This window comes from Bubalus bubalis, chromosome 24 (genome assembly GCF_019923935.1).
Source record: "Bubalus bubalis isolate 160015118507 breed Murrah chromosome 24, NDDB_SH_1, whole genome shotgun sequence".
NCBI lineage: Eukaryota > Metazoa > Chordata > Mammalia > Artiodactyla > Bovidae > Bubalus > Bubalus bubalis.
This window is the reverse complement of record NC_059180.1, coordinates 23,428,325-23,446,971: the sequence shown is the minus strand read 5'-3', so window position 1 is coordinate 23,446,971 and position 18,647 is coordinate 23,428,325. Positions and strand designations below refer to the sequence as shown.

Below are 18,647 nucleotides of genomic sequence, written 5' to 3'. Positions count from 1 at the left end.
TCCAAAACAAAACTATTTGAGTCCAAAGTCTGTAGTCTCTGATTCCCCAAGCTGAGGTTGGAGACCATGAAAGTCATGTTAAGCCTTCAGCTTATATGACTTTCTCCTGTACTGTTCAACAGTATAAGTAGGAGTATAACTGGTATATATATATATACCATATATATATATATATATATATATATATATATATATACCAGTATAACCAGTATAACTGGAGTATAAGTGGGAAAAAAAAAAAAGAGGTGGTGTACTGATCCAAGGTTGGGGTTTTGCTGAGTTTGTATGGCAGGAGGAAAAGGGAAGGAGGGAGAGAAGGTGCTGATGAGAGAAAAACATGGAACAGGTGGGCCTTGGGGACAGATTTGGAGGGGTGGACTGGAGGGACTGGTAATTAAGGAGATAGCAGAAAGGAGGGAGCAGAAGCTAGTTGTAGCAGAGCTGGAGAGTTACAGGGCTACAAGGTAGTTTGTGAGAAGTCAGGATGATTGAACTTGGATTTGCAGAGGTGGAGCAGCTCAAGGTCAAGCTGGGGTCACAGACCTGGAGATGCCTTTGTGCTGCACAGACCTGAGTGTCTGAGGAGTCCAGCAGGGCCTCTCCCCTCTGGGGACATTTGTGTGAACCTGATCCCAGAAGCCATGGAAGAAGAGCAGTGCCTTCCACTGGGCAACACTGAAGGAGCTGTTGAGTCTCTGGGGCTTCCTAAGACTCAAACCCCAGGCTCCCCGGGTTTGGAGGCCTATGGTCCAGCACCAGGTAGCAATACTGAAGTGTAAATTATGGGGCAACATGTGCCCCTTGCTGATCTTGTGACCTTGGGTAAGTCATGGAATCTCTGGGCATTTTCAGGGGCTCCCTCAGCGTGGACTGGAGATAACCTGCTCTGTATGTTGCTCCTGCTGACTTTCCAAAGTCCCCTTAATATACATTGTATGAAGCAGGCTACTCACCCACTTTACTGCAGCATCTTCTTTCTAATCTTCAAACATACCACATGCACTCTTACCTCAGGGCTTTGGATCAGCTCTTTATGCCTGGCAGCTCTTCCCCCTGCTCTCTACCTGGCTTGTTCCTTACCTTTCAGATCTCAGCTCAGATGTCACCTCCTCTGGGAGACCTTCTCTGAACACTTCAGGTAGAGCCCCTGCGGGTCTCCATCAACATGCCAGTGTTTTTCCATCCTTGCACTTAGTATATCTCCAATTATCTTATTCTATGAGCCTACTTATTTATTGTTTGTCTTCCTCAACTAGAAAGTGAGCTCTGTGAGAGCAAGGGGATTATATGTTTTTTTGTTCACTGTTGTATCCCCAACAATTAGCACAGTATCTAGAACTATGTGTTAGTCGCTCAGTCATGTCTGACTCTTTCAACTCCATGAACTGTAGCCTGTCAGGCTCTTCTGTCCATGGAATTCTCCAGGCAAGAATACTGGAGTGGGCAGTCAATTCCTTATCCAGGGGATCTTCCCAACCCAGGTATTGAATCCAGGTCTTCTGCATTGCAGGCAAATTTTTTACCATCTGAGCTACCAGGGAAGTACATAGTAGGTGCTTAGTAAAAAGTACAAAGTAGGTGCTTTTTGAACAAATGCCTGACCAGACATGAAGCAAACACATTGTAGGCCCTCAGTATCTATTGTGTAAGGTAAGAACAACTGAACTGCTGCCTCCAGATCCTCTTGGTGTGAGAGGAAGTAGGTGGGCAGCATCGAGGCCCCTGGTCTCTGGACTCTGATCAATACACAGCGGTGATTCTGAATCACCTTCTCACTCCACCCGTTCTTCCAAATACAATCACAATACTCATCGAAAATCACTCCCTACTTCCCTCACAAAAGTAACACGAAGTTCCTATGGTCCTTTTCCCCAATGAAGCCCTGCCTCTGTAATTGTTGGAAGTCTTTTTCTTTGTTGCACTTCAAGATGAGAAGTGGGAATAAGAAGAGTGTCAGGGAAGGACCTGGCTTCTCATCCAACCATTCCTCACTGACTCACTGTGGGGCCCTGGATGAGTGACACCCTTTCTGAGCTGCAATTTCCTCATCTAGAGAATGCTATGAGGAGTATATGAGATACTGGTTGCAAAGCTTTCTCAATTTTATATATATATATATATATATATATTTTTTTTTTTTTTAATGTGAGAAAAACCTGAAGAGGACATGGAGGAAATACACAGGCTTCAGTGAGACAAGTGTTGGGCTGTGTGAGTCACAGGAGCACTGGGCATGAGAGGCTTGCAAGTTCCATTGCCTAGCCAACTCAGCAGCAGGCACAAGTGACTTGCTTCTCTCTCCACAGGACTCATCTATAATTGACCCAAAGAAGACAGCATTGGTGGTTGTAGGCTGTGTGTGTGTGTGTGTGTGTGTGTGTGAGAGAGAGAGAGAGAGAGAGAGAGAGAGAGAGAGAGAGAGAGAGAGAGAGAGTCTTGAGTTAAAGGGCTGAAACACTCCAATCTAAAAAATTTTTTTTCTTGGATGCAAAGTTTTAATATCTACCCCCTTAGCAGGAGATGCTTCTTAACTAAAAAAAAATTTTCAGCCATTAGGGCTTAAAGTCATTATAATTTTAAAAATAATTTAATCCAGCTTTGCTATTATATTTTAACTTTTCATTGTGAAAAAAATTTAAAATACACAATGCTGACTTGAAAAAATGCACAACATGAGAATTGCAAGTTAAATTTTATTTGGGGCAAAATGAGGACTATAGACCTGGGAAACAGCATTTCATATAGCCCTGAGAAATTGCTCCAAAGAGGTTGGGGGTAAGGTCAGTATATATGTGATTTTGGTGAAGGGGGAGTACATGCAATCAAGCACTTTAATTTTTGCAGAATGTATCTGCTAGTCACGAGGAGCAGTCATCACTATGAAGGATTTTAGTGTTTTTCTAGATATGAGGAAATACAAGAATTGGGCTCATAAAGTTGGATCCTGAAAATATCTATCTGAAGACCCATTCTGCTAGTTTTTCCCAGAGTACCTCATTTCTGCTCTCCACCCTGAATTCCTTTCAGGGGTGTTTAAAATCAGCAGAAACAGCAGCATGTGATTTAATCCTTGTAGAGGTAGCTGGCAAGTGCCAGTATGTAGCTGACAACAAAAAAAGGAGGATAGTATAATAAACTGTCATGTACCCATTATCTAGCTTCCAAAATCTTCAACATTTTGCAACTGTTTCATGCATTTCTACAACATCAACAACCATCATATTCATTTTCCTTCCCTTCTCGCTTCCTCCCTTTCCTTTCTTCCTTCTTTCTTAGACTGGAACATTTTGAAGCAAATCCTGATATCACATTTCATTTGAAAATACATGTGACTTAATGTTAGATCAATTTTATTGATTCCTTTATGAACTATGATGTGATTAACTCTCATTCTTCCATTTCTTCTCCTTTGGTTCTCTTTGTTGTTCTTGATGATTCTGTTGTTGTGCAGTCACTAAAGTCATGTCCAACTCTTTATGACCCCATAGAATGCAACACGCCAGGCTCCTCTGTCCATTACTGTCTCCCAGAGTTTGCTCAGACTCATGTTTATTGGGTCAGTGATTATATCTAACCATTTCATCCTCTGCAACTCCCTTCTCCTTTTGCCTTCAATCTTTCCCAGCATCAAGGTATTTTTCCAATGAACCAGCTGTTCACATCAGGTGGCCAAAGTATTGGAGCTTCAGCTTCAATTCTTTCAGCATAAGTCCTTCCAATGGATTATTCAAGGTTGATTTCCTTTAGGATTGACTGGTTTGATCTTGCAGTCCAAGGGACTCTCAAGAGTCTTCTCAAGCACCACAATTCAAAAGCATCAATTCTTTGGCATTCAACCTTCTTTATGGTCCAACTCACATCTGTACATGACTATTGGAAAAACCATAACTTTGACAATATGGACCTTTGTTGAAAAAGTGATGTCTCTGCTTTTTAATACACAGGGTAGGTTGTCATAGCTTTCCTTCCAAGGAGAAAGTGTCTTTTACTTTTTCAGGGATTATAACACTGACATTTTGTTTTGCAACTATAATGCTTCCATACCTTAGTCTTAGATCTCTATTTAAATAGGTTCAACAGTCAAACTCGGGTCTTTTAACACAAGACTATTTCAGTTCCTTATCTTGATTGATTAGTTGGCTGATTTATTTTTTATTTCTAAGAAGGGACTTAAGAGGGCTCAGTTCTCTCAGATCTTGCATGTTTGATAATGTCTGCCACTTTGTATTTGAAAAGTGACTTGGCTGAGAGTAGTATTCTAATGTCACATTTTCTTTCCCTTAGAGTTTTGCAGACCATTGTTTCAGTGTTTCTTTCAGTCTAGCTTGCTGTGTAGAAGTTTGAGGCCCATCAGATATTTCCACTTTTACTGATTTTTCTTTTCTATCTGGATGCCTGATGGAATCTCTTTTATCCTGGAAGTCTAATAATTTAATCAGATTTTTTTAATCAATTATTCTGTATCAGTTTTTCTTAGAACACAAAATACTCTTAAAATTTACAGAAATACTTCTTCATTTTAGGAAAAATTTCTACATTTGTTTCTTGGTATATATTGTCTACATTATTTATTGGGATAGCTACTCGAGGAATTAACACTGTAAGGTCTCCATATCAATCATATTCTTAGACTGTCTTCATTAGCAAGTGTAGTTGTCTCAAACCTTTCCGCTAAGCCATTTGTTAGATGTCTAGATTTATATGTTTTATCCCTTGCTGGTCCTTATTTATCAGATCATTACTAATACTGTTTAGTTCTCTATTTGTTTCTTTGGTTTTTCAATTCCTCTTTTTCTCAGATTCTGTGGTTTTAACACTTCATTTACAAACTTTAAAATGATAGATGTATTAAGATATAATTAACATATGCTCTAATTCACCCATTTAAATTGTATAATTCAATGGTTTACTAAATATACATGTATGTATGAATATATTAATATTCACAGAGTTGTACGGTTATCACCATAATCAATTTTAGAACATTTCATTACACCAAAAAGAAACCTCATACCTCTTAGCTGTCACTTCCCAAATCCTCTTCCCATTTCTCACCAGCCTGCTTGTCCCCAAGGTAACCACTAATTTACTTTTTGTTTCTATGGACTTGCTCTTTTGGACTTTTCATATTAATGAAATCATCCAATAGATACTCTTATGTGATTGGCTTCTTTTACTCATCAGAATGTTTTTAAGATTCATGCATGTTGTAGTATGCATTATTGCTTCATTTCTTTTTATTGTTGAATAATATTTAATTGTATGGATATACTGTATTTTCCCCTCCACGGATCACTGCCTTGTCATGGTGAAGGGGCTTGCATAACTCAATGAAGCTATGAGCCATGCCATGTAGGGCCATCCAAGACAGATGGGTCATAGTGGAGAGTTCCGACAAAATGTGATCCACTGGTGGAGGGAATGGCAAACCACCCCAGTATACTTGCTGTGAGAACCTCATGAACTATGTATAAAAGGGCAAAAAGATATGACACTGAAAGATGAGTCCCCTGGGTCTGAAGGTGTCCAACATGCTACTGGGGAAGAGTGGAGGAGAACTACTAATAGCCCCGGAAAGAATGAAGTGGCTGGGCCTAAGTGTAAACGATGCTCTGTTGTGGATGTGTCCCATCTCTTTAAGAGCTGTGAAAAGCACTTAAAGAGATAGGAATACCAGACCATTTCAACTGTCTCCTGAGAAACCTGTATGCGGGTCAAGAAGCAACAGTTAGAACCCTGTATGTAACAACTGATTGGTTCAAGATTGAGGAAGGAGTATGACAGGGCTGTCTGCTGTCACCCTGCTTGTTTAACCTAAACACTGAGCACATCGTGAGAAATGCTGGCCTGGATGAGTTACAAGCTGGAGTCAAGATAGGTGGGAGAAACATCAACAACCTCAGACATGTGGATGATACTACTTGAATGGCTGAAAGTGAAGAGGAACTAAAGAGCCTCTTCATGAGGGTGAAGGAGGATAGTGAAAGAGCCAGCTTAAAACTAAGTATTAAAAAAACTAAGATCATGGCATCCAGCCTCATTACTTCGTGGCAAATAGAAGGGGAAAGGTGGAAGTAGTGATAGATTTCCTGTTCTTGGGCTCTGAAATCACTGTGGATGGTGACTGCAGCCATGAAATCAGAAGATGATTGCTTCTTGGCAGGAAAGCTATGACAAACCTAGACATTGTGTTGAAAAGCAGAGACATTACTCTGCCGACAAAGGTCCATATAGTCAAGCTATGGTTTTCCCAGTGGTCACATATGGTTGTGAGAGCTGGACCATAAAGACGACAGTATGCTAAAGAATTAATGCCTTCAAACTGTGTTGCTGGAGAAGACTCCTGAAAATCCCTTGGGCAGCAAGGAGATTAAACCAATCAATCTTAAGGGAAATCAACCCTGAATACTTGTTGGAAGGACTGATACTGAAGCCAAAGCTCCAGTATTTTGGTCATCTGATGCAAACAGCCGACTCATTGGGAAAGTCCCTGATGCTGGGAATGATTGAGGGCAGGAGAAAAGGGTGTTAGAGGATGAGATGCCTGGATGGCATCACCAATGCAATGGACATGAACTTGGGAAAACTCTGGGTGATGGTGAGGGACAGGGAGGCCTAGTGTGCTGAAGGGTATGGGGTCACAGAGAGTCGGACACAACCAGGTGACTGAACGACAAGAACATACTATATTTTATTTATTCACTCATCAGCTGATGGACATTTGGATTGTCTTCACTTTTTGGCCATCATGAATTACGATGTTATGAACATTTGTGCATAAGTATTTGTGTGAACATATATTTTTGTTTCTCTTGGGCATCTATCAGGGAGTGAAATGGCTTGCTCATATGGTAAGTCTATTTTAAATTTTGTTTGTTTGTTTAACTTTTGAGAAATGCCAAATGTTGTTTTTCAAAGCTGCTGTACAATTATACTTTTCCACTATAATATGTGAGGGTTTCAATTTTCCCACATTTTCATACTTGCTCTTCATCTTTTTTTATTATTCTCATTGTAGTTGTGAAGTGGTATCTTGTGTTTTTGATTTGCGTTTTCCTGATGGCTAATAATGATAATAATGTTGAGCTATTGTCATGTACTTATTGGCCTTTTATATATCTTCTTTGGAGAAATGTTTATTCAGTTACTTTGCCTATTTTAAAACTGTATTATATCTTTGTATTATTGAATAATAATACTTCTTTATACTTTACAAGTTTCTTATCAGATATTTGATTTGCAAAATGTTCCAACCATTCTGTAGGTTGTGTTTTCACTTTCACGTTGTCCTTTGAAGCACAAAAGTTTTTCATTTTGATGAAGTTCAGCTAAATTATTTTTTCTTTAGTTGCTTGTATTTTTGTCGTCCTAAGATATTGTTGCCTAGTCCAAGATCATGACCATTTATCTGTACCTTTATTTTCTTCTAAGCTTTTATCATTTTGACTCTTGAGTTGAGATCTTTCATCTGAGTTAATTTTTGACTATGGTATAGAGGTCAAATTCATTATTTTATATGAATATATTCATTTAATCCATCACCATGTGCTGAAGGGATTATTCTTTTCCCATAAAATTATCTTTATACCTTTGTCAAAAATCAAATCACTATAAATATGAGGAGCTTATTTCTGGACTCTCAATTCTATATATATATATATATATATATAAATACATCCCTTTGCCAGTAGCATGCTTTTCATCTATAAGTTTAAAAATTAAATTTATATATTACATAATATATTATACTATAAATTTATAAGCGCTTGTAATACAAATATTTTATATTTCTTATGTCATGTTTTTCTTTTTTTTTAATAAAAATATTTGTTTTTATTTGTTTATTTGGCTGCACTGGGTCTTAGTTGTGGCATGTGGGTTCTAATTCCCTGACCAGGGATCAAACCTTGGCCCCCTGCATTGGGAGAGTGGAGTCTTAGCCACTGGACCACCAGGGAAGCCCCAGTCATGTTTTTCTTTTAGACTCTCATTCTCTGTCTCTCTGTCTCTGTCTTCCTCTTTCTGATATTGCTCTGCTATAATCAGGTAAATTCTTCTTGACATTTTCCCCAAAACTATCTGGAGTGAGTTTATTTCCCCCAATTTTGGTCACAATTCAAGGAATGGTGTGTGGATTTCTTTTCTGTAGCCTGAGGGTACAGGGGCGGGGTAAAAGAAATACTCAGTTGCCTTTGCCAGGAAACCTGGGCTTTGTAGTCTCTTTCTAAAATTTGGCCAATTTTCCTGATCCATGGGTCCATCCCACTTCCACCCCAGCTAGAAACATGCTTCACTCTGGAAAAATTCAGCTCACATCCCCCACCCAGCATGGAGTTGCAAACCCTGGTAGGTTCCTCCCACTCCTGATAAGATCTTACCAAATTATGGAAGTTTCATGCTCAAAGGTTTCGCCTTGGCATTTTTTGCAGCTGCCCAGTTACCACTGCAGTCTGCTTTTTTCTACACTGGTGATTACCAGTGAGAACTCTCAGAATTTTGTCAACTAACTTCCTTTCCACCCAGCATCGCTTTCAGGACAGTTGGGTTGTGGGTTGAGAGACACAACATCAAGGATCTTTTGTTTCTCTCCCTGTCTACTTACTACCTTTCAATGTTCAAAGGATCAGGCTGTAACTTTTATTTTTGAAGTTATTGCTGGGAAATGTTTAGGCTTAAACTTAAAATTAAAAAAAAAAAAACACATTTTTAGGCTTAATATATCGCATTATGTATTAAAGGAGAGCTTATCCTATGTTACTGCACAGCTCTACCTAGAAGTCAATCTGGTACATTTTTAGAAAGCAATCTGGCACTATGCTTACAAAAATGTTCTCTAGCTCAAGTCAGAAATTCAATTCTGGGAATTTATCATAAGGAAATAATTCACAATGAAAATAATCTCCATACACAAATATATAGCACTATTTGTGATAACAAAAACTGAAAATAATTTACGTGCCCCACATTAGAATACCAGTCAAAATTATGTCTTATAAGATAAATGGACTATTTTACAGTCATTAAAATGATTACACTATTTACAAAACAAAAAGACACACAGACAAAGAAAACAAATATGGTTACCAAAGGGCAGCAGGGGGGATAAATCAGGAATTTGGGATGAACATATATCACTATATCTAAAACATAAAACAATAAGAACATATTGTATAGCATGTCAAACTATATTCAGTATCTTATAATAACCTATAATGGTCTTTCCTGGTGGCTCAGCAGTAAAGAATCTGCCTGCAATGCAGGAGAATCAGGTTCAATCCCTGGGTTGAGAAGATTCCCTGGAGAAGGAAATGGCAGCCTATATAATATTCCTGCTTGGAAAATGCCATGGACAGTGGAGCCTGGAGGGCTATAGTCCATGGGTTCTCAAAGAGTTGGACATGATTTAGTGACTTAACAATAACAACAATAATCTAAAACAGAAAAGAATGTGAAAAAGAATATCTCTCTCTATATATAAAAGCTGAATCACTTTGTTGTACATTTGAAACATTGTAAATCAGCTATACTTCAATTTAAAAAAAAGGACTAGGGGAAATGAAGTAGATACACTCCAAGAGAGATGAATTGACTCTAAGTCAGATTGCTTACTTAAATGAGTGAAACTTATGATACGTAAATTATACCTCAACAGCTGTTATATAAAAAAGAATTTACACTTGGCACTTAAATTCACATCATCTTACACAAAAGGGAAAATCATGTGATATATCCAATTAATACTTAAGTAAAATAGAAAAGTTTAAAATTAAGTTTTGAAATAAACTATTAAATACTTAAAAATGATTGTTACAAAAATCTAAGTATTAACATAGAAAAATGCTTTCAAAAAACAATGACAGATAAAACAGAAGAATAAAAAACAGAATATATAGCCTTATGGCAACTATGTAAAGAGATGAAAGCAGATGGACAAGAGAGAGAAAGGTTTTTGGAAATGGAAATACTTAACAATAGTATGGTATGAACAAAAATGTTTTTTGATCATTTTTATTTAATAGAATTGAATTATTTTTACGATAAGAAAGGAGACACAAAAAGCATTCAGAAAGCATTTGTCCCCTTCTCTTGCTGATATTATTAGCTGGAGCTAATTTGTGGCTTGAAACAAACATTTGGAACATTTTGGCCAAAGGGAAAAGGTCCAACTGAATAAAAGTGGATTTATGGCTGTGTGACTTTGGCCAAGGTTATCATTGTATATCTGTAAAATGGCCCTGGTTTTATATCAAGCTCAGAAAAATCGCTGTGGAAGGCAAATGAGATATATGTGTCAGACATTTAGCATAGCTGTGGGCACACAGAGAGGCACTTGAGGTCTGTTTGGTACTCATCAGAGTAGGGCTTTTGTTTTCTGTGTACTGTGATTTAAACTCAAATTCTGATTCATGTGCAGGGGCAGAATGGAGGGAATAGTACTAGAAATCCAGGAAGGTGAATTAATTCTATCACCTTTTACCACCCCATGCCCCACCTCTGTTTTCTTGTCCGTCACTTGGGAGAATAAGATAAACTTTAACAGTGAAGTGAGTGGGTTTTCAAAGGACACACAATGAATGGGTAAATAAAGAGAAATTTAGTACTTTCTGGACAAATAAAGATAAATGTCAGTTGATGATAACACAACCTTGAGAGAATTCCCCAGAGGACTGCCGGCTTTCCTTAGTGTCTACTCCCCAACACAGTTCCTTCAGCACTCATTTGAGAGTTCCATGTACCCCAATGGCTCCTAGATCATGAAAAGTCCAGAAAACAATATTCCATGAGGTCAGAGAAGGCCTCCCTGGAGCTCTCGCCATGAGAATTTAAAACCCTGTGGAAAGCTTACAAAGGTATTTTATGGCTCAGACAATAAAGCATCTGCCTACAATGAGACCCAGGTTCAATCCCTGGGTTGGGGAGATCTCCTGGAGAAGGAAATGGCAACCCACTCTAGTATCCTTGCCTGGAAAATCCCATGGATGGAGGAGCGTGGTAGGCTACAGCCCATGGGGTCACAAAGAGTCGGACACGACTGAGCGACTTCACTTCAAGATGGTAATAAGTATAACCAAAACCAGATCAAGACGCCATATATTACACCATCCCATAAATTTGAAATGGCAAATCTATAGAGAACAGATGAATACCTGCCTAGGACTGAGACTGGGAACAAAGATTCCTTGAAAATGGGAATGAAGGATCTTCTTGTGGTGATGAATGTTTTAAATTTGTTCTAATGTTCCAGTGTTCTAAATTGGATTAAACAGTTGCACAACTAGGCAAATTTACTAATAACCACTGATTGCTTACTTAAATGAGTGAATCTTATGATACGTAAATTATACCTCAACAGCTGTTATATAAAAAAGAATTTACACTTGGCACTTAAAACACATTTTTGGATTCCAGTGGGTTCTGGCTAGGAGGTTGGTAATTTCCTACTAAAATACTTAGGAAGGCACAAGAGAAAGGAGTGGAATAATGTCAATGAAAACAAGACTAAAAGAAGCTAGGCGACTTCCTTGGTGGTCCAGTGGTTAAGACTTTGCGCTCCTAATGCAGGGGGCCCAAGTTCGATCCCTGGTCAGGGAACTAGATCCCACATGCTGCAAATAGGAGTTCACGTGCCACAAGACCCAGTGTACCGCAACTAAGACCCAGCACAGCCAAATATTAACAAAACAAAACACAAAGACTAAAAGAAGTTAGGTAGAATCTCCTCTAACTAGATATCAAATAAGCTGGACTGAGAAATTTTACCTCAAGAGATGGCATGAGAAACTGCAACAGGTGCACTGATATACTTTTAATTTCCCTCCTCCTTGCAACTCATGATATACAGAGATGTAAGTGACATCCCACATAGAGAATCAGACAGCTGTTCCTCTGTCCTGCCACATACTACTCTGGGAGAATTGTCTTATTACTTTTTTTGTCACCCTTGCCTTGCCAGGCCATCTTTCTACAGCTGATAGGGGTAGTAGGGTCCCAGACCGCAATGAGGAAAAAGAAAAATAGCTGTGGTGCCTTAAATTCAGTGAGGTAGGTCTTCCAAAGTGAAAAACCATGATCATTCTTCTGTTGAGAAATGTCCTCTTTTAGAATGTTCACATGAAACAAATTAAAAGGCTGCCTCCAACAGATGGCATTAGTTGATCATACATGGTCTTTGGATCTTGGCCATCCCGTTGTTTCTGACTCTAAAGGAGAGTTTACAGCATTTGGGTTTGTTTTTAGGGGGGGTTATGAATACCATTTACCCTGATCATGTCCAAAAGTAGCAAGAGTTTTGAAAACCAGCAGAAAGAGAAGTGTATGATTACCATGGAGACAAGAGTAAAGCTTAAATTTCCATGGATATGTTCACACTGATCACTTGTAAGGTGTCATTTTGCTCTTACAAACAGTTTTTTCAGAACTAAACCTACTTTCAAGTAGAGTAGTTGTAAGAGAAGATATATGAAGAAAGCAGTTTGCATTACATTATGGAAATTATAGTTTTTCTTACATTGCATCAGTTGAACAGGACGCAGAGGAAGGAGATGAATCACGGTAGACAGGAGATAGTGTAGGGAAAAGTTACCTAGGAAACTTGGAAGCTATGCACATAATTAGCTGTCCAGCAGCAGAAGGGAAGGAAAGATGTCACAAAGTGAACCAAGAATGGGGTCAAGGGTACTTTATGTACCAATTTCCTGGCACAGAGCATGAACAGACTGATCTTAATGATGAGGAAGCAAAAAGCAACATATGGAACCTGTGAAAAAAATACTGCTACATAAAGGGATATAATATGGAGATCACAATTGAAAGTATACTTCTGAACCTTGTTTAAGGCAGGACTCACAATCAAATTTGAGGAAACTGTTTGGTATCCTACATAGGATACAAAAAGACAAGTTTTTCATGAAATAAGAACAGAAAGTCATAAAGAGAAAATAGGCTTAGATGAAAAGGCAAAATGAGATTAAAAAAGGGGGGGTAGATGAGTGAGCTAATAGAGATGATGATATGGAGGAAGCAATAAAAGTTACTAACATTGATTTAACACTTTATGTGCATCATACTTAATTATAAATGTTTTATATACATCAACACATTTAATTCTTATAAGAGCACCATGAATTAGTGCTATTGTTGTCCTCATTTGATAACTGAGGAAACCGAGAGATGTTAAGGAACTTTCTCAAGGGCACCCAACCAGTAAATACTAGAGCCAGGATTCAACCTCTGAAAATATGACTTCATGGCCTGTGCTTTTAATCATACACTAAGGAAGGACATCAAGGAAACAAAAGATACAACAGCAGAATTAAAATAAGTCAAGACAGGAAAAGCATAATTGAAGTTGTGGGTGAATCATATTAAAATGAAATATCTAAATAAAAAAGGCAAAAACATAAAAATAAGGAAGGAGGAGATGATAAATACAGAAGCCAGAGAATAAAATTTTCCTTTGATGACTGAAAGAATCATGTTCTAGGAAAAATAAACAAAAGAAGACCTACATCTTGACATAGTCTGTTAAAAAAGAAAACTACAATAGAAAGGACATCAATAAGTCAACAAGAACTTGCGAAAAATAAGTGCTCTCTCTCTCTCTCTCTCTCTGTGTATATATATATATATAATTAAATCTCACCCTCATTAAAAAGAGAAGAAATTTACATAAGTACTATTTTCAAACTTCAAACATGAACAGAACATCAATATCAAACTTCAAACATGAACAGAACATCAATATACCTGAGGCAAAACTTATGGAACTACAGGAGAAATAGAAAAATACACTATTATAGTTGGAGACTTCTATACCCCTTTATCAGTAATTGACAGGTAGCAGGCAGAAAATGAGTAAAGATATATCAATAGTTAATCACCAGTCAATTGGAATTAAAGGACATCTATAGATTACTCCATCTAACAAGAGCAGAATATATTCTTCTCAAGCTCACATGGAACATTCACCAAGATAGATCATATTCTGGGCCAAAAAACACAACTTAGAAGTTTTTAATTAATAGAAATCACACAGTGTATACTCTCAGACAAGAACACAGTTAAACTAGAAAGAACTCTGTACTTTCTGTTCAATTTTTTTATAAACCAAAAACTGCTCTAAAGCTAAAGTCTATTAATATTTTTTTAAAAAGAGAAGAAATTTGGGTTTCAGCCACAATGGCAGAATAGAAAGACCCTGAGCTCAATTATCAAGAATACACCCAAATCACAATTATTTGCAGAACAGTCATCAATGAAAAAGTCTGAAACCTACCAGAAAATATCTTCTACAACTAAAGACATAAAGAAGGAACCACAATGAGACAGCTAAGAGGGATGGACTGGCAATATAATCAAGTCTCATACCCATAGGGTGGAGGCAGTCCACAAACTGGCAATAATTACAGTGCAGAGGCTCTCTCACAGGAGTGAGAGTTCTGAGCCCCATATATAGCTCCTCAGCCTGGGTCCTGCACTGGGAGGACAATATCCCCTAGAGCATTTGACTTTGAAGGCCAGTGGACTTAATTTTGGGAGTTCCAAAGGACGGGAGGAAATAGAGACTTCACTCTGCAAGGGCACACACAAAATCTCGCATGCACTAGGACCCAGGGCAAAAGCAGTAATCTGATAGGAGCCTGGGCTAGACCTACCTGCTGGTCTTGGAGAATCTTGAGGAGAGGCTGGGATTGCAGTGTAGCAGTGGCTTACCCTGGGGACATAGACACTGGCAGAAGCCATATTTGTACCATGTAGATACTGCTGCTGTGAGCAGTCACAATGGAATCCTACCCGTAGCTCATTAATACAAGATCTGAAAGTGAAAGTGAAAGTGAAGTCGCTCAGTCGTGTCCGACTCTTTGCGACCCCGTGGACTGTAGCCTATCAGGCTCCTCTGTCTATGGGATTTTCCAGGCAAGAGTGCTGGAGTGGATTGCCATTTCCTTCTCCAGGCGATCTTCCTGACCCAGGAATCGAACCCGGGTCTCCCACATTGCAGGCAGACGCTTTACTGTCTGAGCCACCAGGGAAGCCCAGGATACAAGATCTGGCCCCACCCAATAAACTGCAGGCACCAGTGCTGGAAGGTCTTGGGCCTAACAACTAACTGGGTGGAGACACATCTCCATTCATCAGCAGACAGGCTGCCTAAGGACCTCCTGAGCCCACAGCCCCTCTAGGCCCACAGGCCCACAGGCCTTTCCACCAGTGCACAAGCACTAGCCTGGCCCTCTAGGAAGCCTAGATTAGCCTCAAGACTAGCCTCATCCTATGACAGACATATTAGACAGCATATTAAAAAGCAGAGACATAACTTTGCCAACAAAGGTCTGTATAGTCAAAGCTATGATTTTTCTAGCAGTCATGTACAGATGTGAGAGGTGTATCATAAAGAAGGCTGAGCACCAAAAAATTGATGCTTTTGAACTGTGGTGCTGGAGAAGACTCTTGATAGTCCTTTTGAGATCAAACCAGTCAATCCTAAAGGAAATCAACCCTGAATATTCATTGGAAGGACTGATACTGAAGCTGAGGCTCCAATATTTTGGCCACCTGATGTGAAGAGCCAACTCACTGGAAAAGACCCTGATGCTGGGAAAGATTGAGGGCAGGAGGAGAAGGGGATCACAGAGGATGAGATGGTTGGATGGCATCATTGACTCAGTGGATATGAGTTTGAGCAAGCTCTGGAAGATGGTGAAGTACAGGGAAGCCTGGGGTACTATGATCCATGGGGTTGCAAAGAGTCAGACACGACTGAGAGACTGAACAACAACAAGAAGGAGCAGAGAAAGGGCCTGAGAACATATTTAAAAACACAGTAGCTGAAAACTTCCCTCACATGGGAAAGGACACAGTTACCCAAGTCCAGGAGGTGCAGAGAGCCTGATACAGGAGGAAGCAGAGAGGAACACACCAAGACATGTTGTAGTAAAAATGACAAAAATTCAAGGGAGACTATAAAAGGAACAAGAGAAAAGCAACAAATAACATACAAGGGAACTCTCATAAGGCTATCAGCTGATTTATTAGCAGAAACTCTGCAGGCCAGAAGGCAGTAGTGCAATATTTTTTAAGTGGCGAGAGGAAAAAACCTACAACCAATAATATTCTACCTAGCAAGGCTTTCGTTCATATTCGATGGAGAGATAAAAAGTTACACAGACAAACAAAAGCTAAAAGAGTTCAACACCACCAAATGAGCTTTACGACAAATGTTAAAGGGAACTTTTCAAAGCAAAAATGAAAAGGCCACACCTAGAAATAAGAAAATTACAAACCAAAAAAACTCACCAGCAAAGGCAAACCAACAGTAAAGGTAGGAAATCGTCCACACACAAAACTAGCAAGGAGGTTGAAAGTCAAAAGTAATAAACTCTAAAACAGAAATATAGTCCAATGGAACAAGATAGAAAGCCCAGAGATAAACCCATACACCTATGGATACTTTGATAAAGGAGGCAAGAATATACAGTGCAGCAAAGATAATTTCTTTAATAAGTGGTGCTGGGAAAACTGGACAGTCATGTATAAAAGAATGAAATTAGAACACTTCCTAACAGCATATGGAAATATAAACTCAAAATGGATTAAAGGCTTAAAAGTAAGGCCAAAAACTATAAAACTCCTAGAGGAAAACATAGGCAGAATACTCTATGACATAAATCATAGCAAGATTCTCTATGACCCACCTCCTAGAGTAACAGAAATAAAAGCAAAAATAAAAAAGGGGGACCTACTTAAACTTAAAAACTTTTGCACAGCAAAGGAAACTATAAACAAGGTGAAAAGACAACCTTCAGAATGGGAAAAAATAATAGCAAATGAAACAACTGACAAAGGATTAATTTAAAAAAATATACAAGTAGCTCATACAAATCAATAGCAGAGAAACAATCAATCAAAAAAAGGGGCAAAGACCTAAACAGACATTTCTCCAAAGAAGACATACAGATGGCTAATAAACACATGAGAAGATGCTCAACATCACTCATTATTAGAGAAATGCAAATCAAAACTACAATGAGATATCACCTCACATCAGTCAGAATGGCCATCATCAAAAAATCTACAAACAATAAATGCTGGAGAGGGTGTGGAGAAAAGGGAACCCTCTTACACTGTTGGTGGGAATGCAAATTGATACAGCTGCTATGGAGAACAATATGTGAAGTGAAGTGAAAGAGACCCAGTTGTGTCCAACTCTTTGCAACCTCATGGACTATACAGTCCATGGAATTCTCCAGGCCAGAATATGGGAGTGGGTAGCCTTTCCCTTCTCTAGGGGATCTTCCCAACCCAGGGATCAAACCCAGGTCTCCTGCATTGCAGGTGGATTCTTTACCAACTGAGCCACAAGGGAAACCCAAGAATACTGGAGTGGGTAGTCTATCCCTTCTCCAGTGGATCTTCCCAACCCAGGAATCAAACTGGGGTCTCCTGCATTGTAGGTGGATTCTTTGTATTGCATCCTGCATTGCAGGCAGAGAACAGTATGGAGATTCCTTTAAAAACCAGGAATAAAACCACCATGTAACCCAGCAATCCCACTACTAGGCACATACCCTGAGGAAACCAAAACTGAAAAAGACACATTCTAACCAATGTTCATTACAGCTCTATTTACGATAGCTAGGACATGGAAGCAACTTAAGACATCCATCAACAGATGAATGAATAAAGAAGCTATGGTACATATATACAATGGAATATTACTCAGTCATGAAAAGGAATGTGTTTGAGTCAGTCCCAATGAAGTGGATGAACCTAGAGCCTATTACAGAGTGAAGTAAGTCAGAAAGAGAAATACAGTTATTGTATACTAATGCATATATATGGAATCTAAAAAGAGAGTACTGATGAATCTATTTGCAAAGCAGCAATGGAGACACAGACATTGAGAACAGAATTATGGACATGGCTGGGAGGTTGTGTGGGAAGTACGGAGAAAGTAACATGGAAATATGCATTACCATGTGTAAAATAGATAGCCAATGGGAATTTGCTATATATGACTCAGGGAACTCAAACAAGGGCCTATTAACAACCTAGAGGGGTGGGGTGGGGACAGAGGTGGGAGGGATGTTCAAGTGGGAGGGCACATGGGTAAACTTATGGCTGATTCATGTTGATGCTTGGTAGAAATCAATGCAATACTAAAGCAATTGACCTTCAATTAAAAATAAATTTAAAGAAAAAAAGTAGTAAAATTTATACCCACAATAAGCATTTAAGAGACACAGAATACAATTATATGTAAAATATAGTAACAAAACTAGTAATAGTGAGGGGAGGAGAGTACAAATGCAGTATTTTTAAAATGTACTTGAAATGAAGAGCTCAGCAACTTATACACGCACACACACAAACACACAGACTGCCATATAACTTCATGGTTTCCATATACCAAACATCTGTAATATATACACACACACACACGAAGTAAAAGGAATCCAACCGTAACACTAAAGATAGTCATCAGATCTTAAGAGAACAAAAAAAGAAAGAAAAAAAAAGATTACAGAAACAACTCCAAACAATGAACAAAATGACAAGAATATACATCTCAATAATTACTTTAAATGTAAATGGATTAAATGCTCCAACCAAAAGACAGAGTGGCTGAATGGATACCAGAGATTGAC

The 18,647-nt window shown here is 38.7% G+C and overlaps 1 protein-coding gene and 1 non-coding gene across 2 annotated transcripts in view; one reads left to right on the top strand and one right to left on the bottom strand.

Annotated features, from left to right (window-relative positions):
* The window catches only part of DNAH3 (dynein axonemal heavy chain 3), a 242,044-nt gene that overhangs the window by 81,798 nt on the left and 141,599 nt on the right, over nucleotides 1-18,647 (bottom strand). The window lies entirely within an intron of this gene.
* Nucleotides 11,520-11,592, top strand: TRNAR-CCU. The gene has a single exon. It is a non-coding gene; the product is annotated as a tRNA-Arg (tRNA).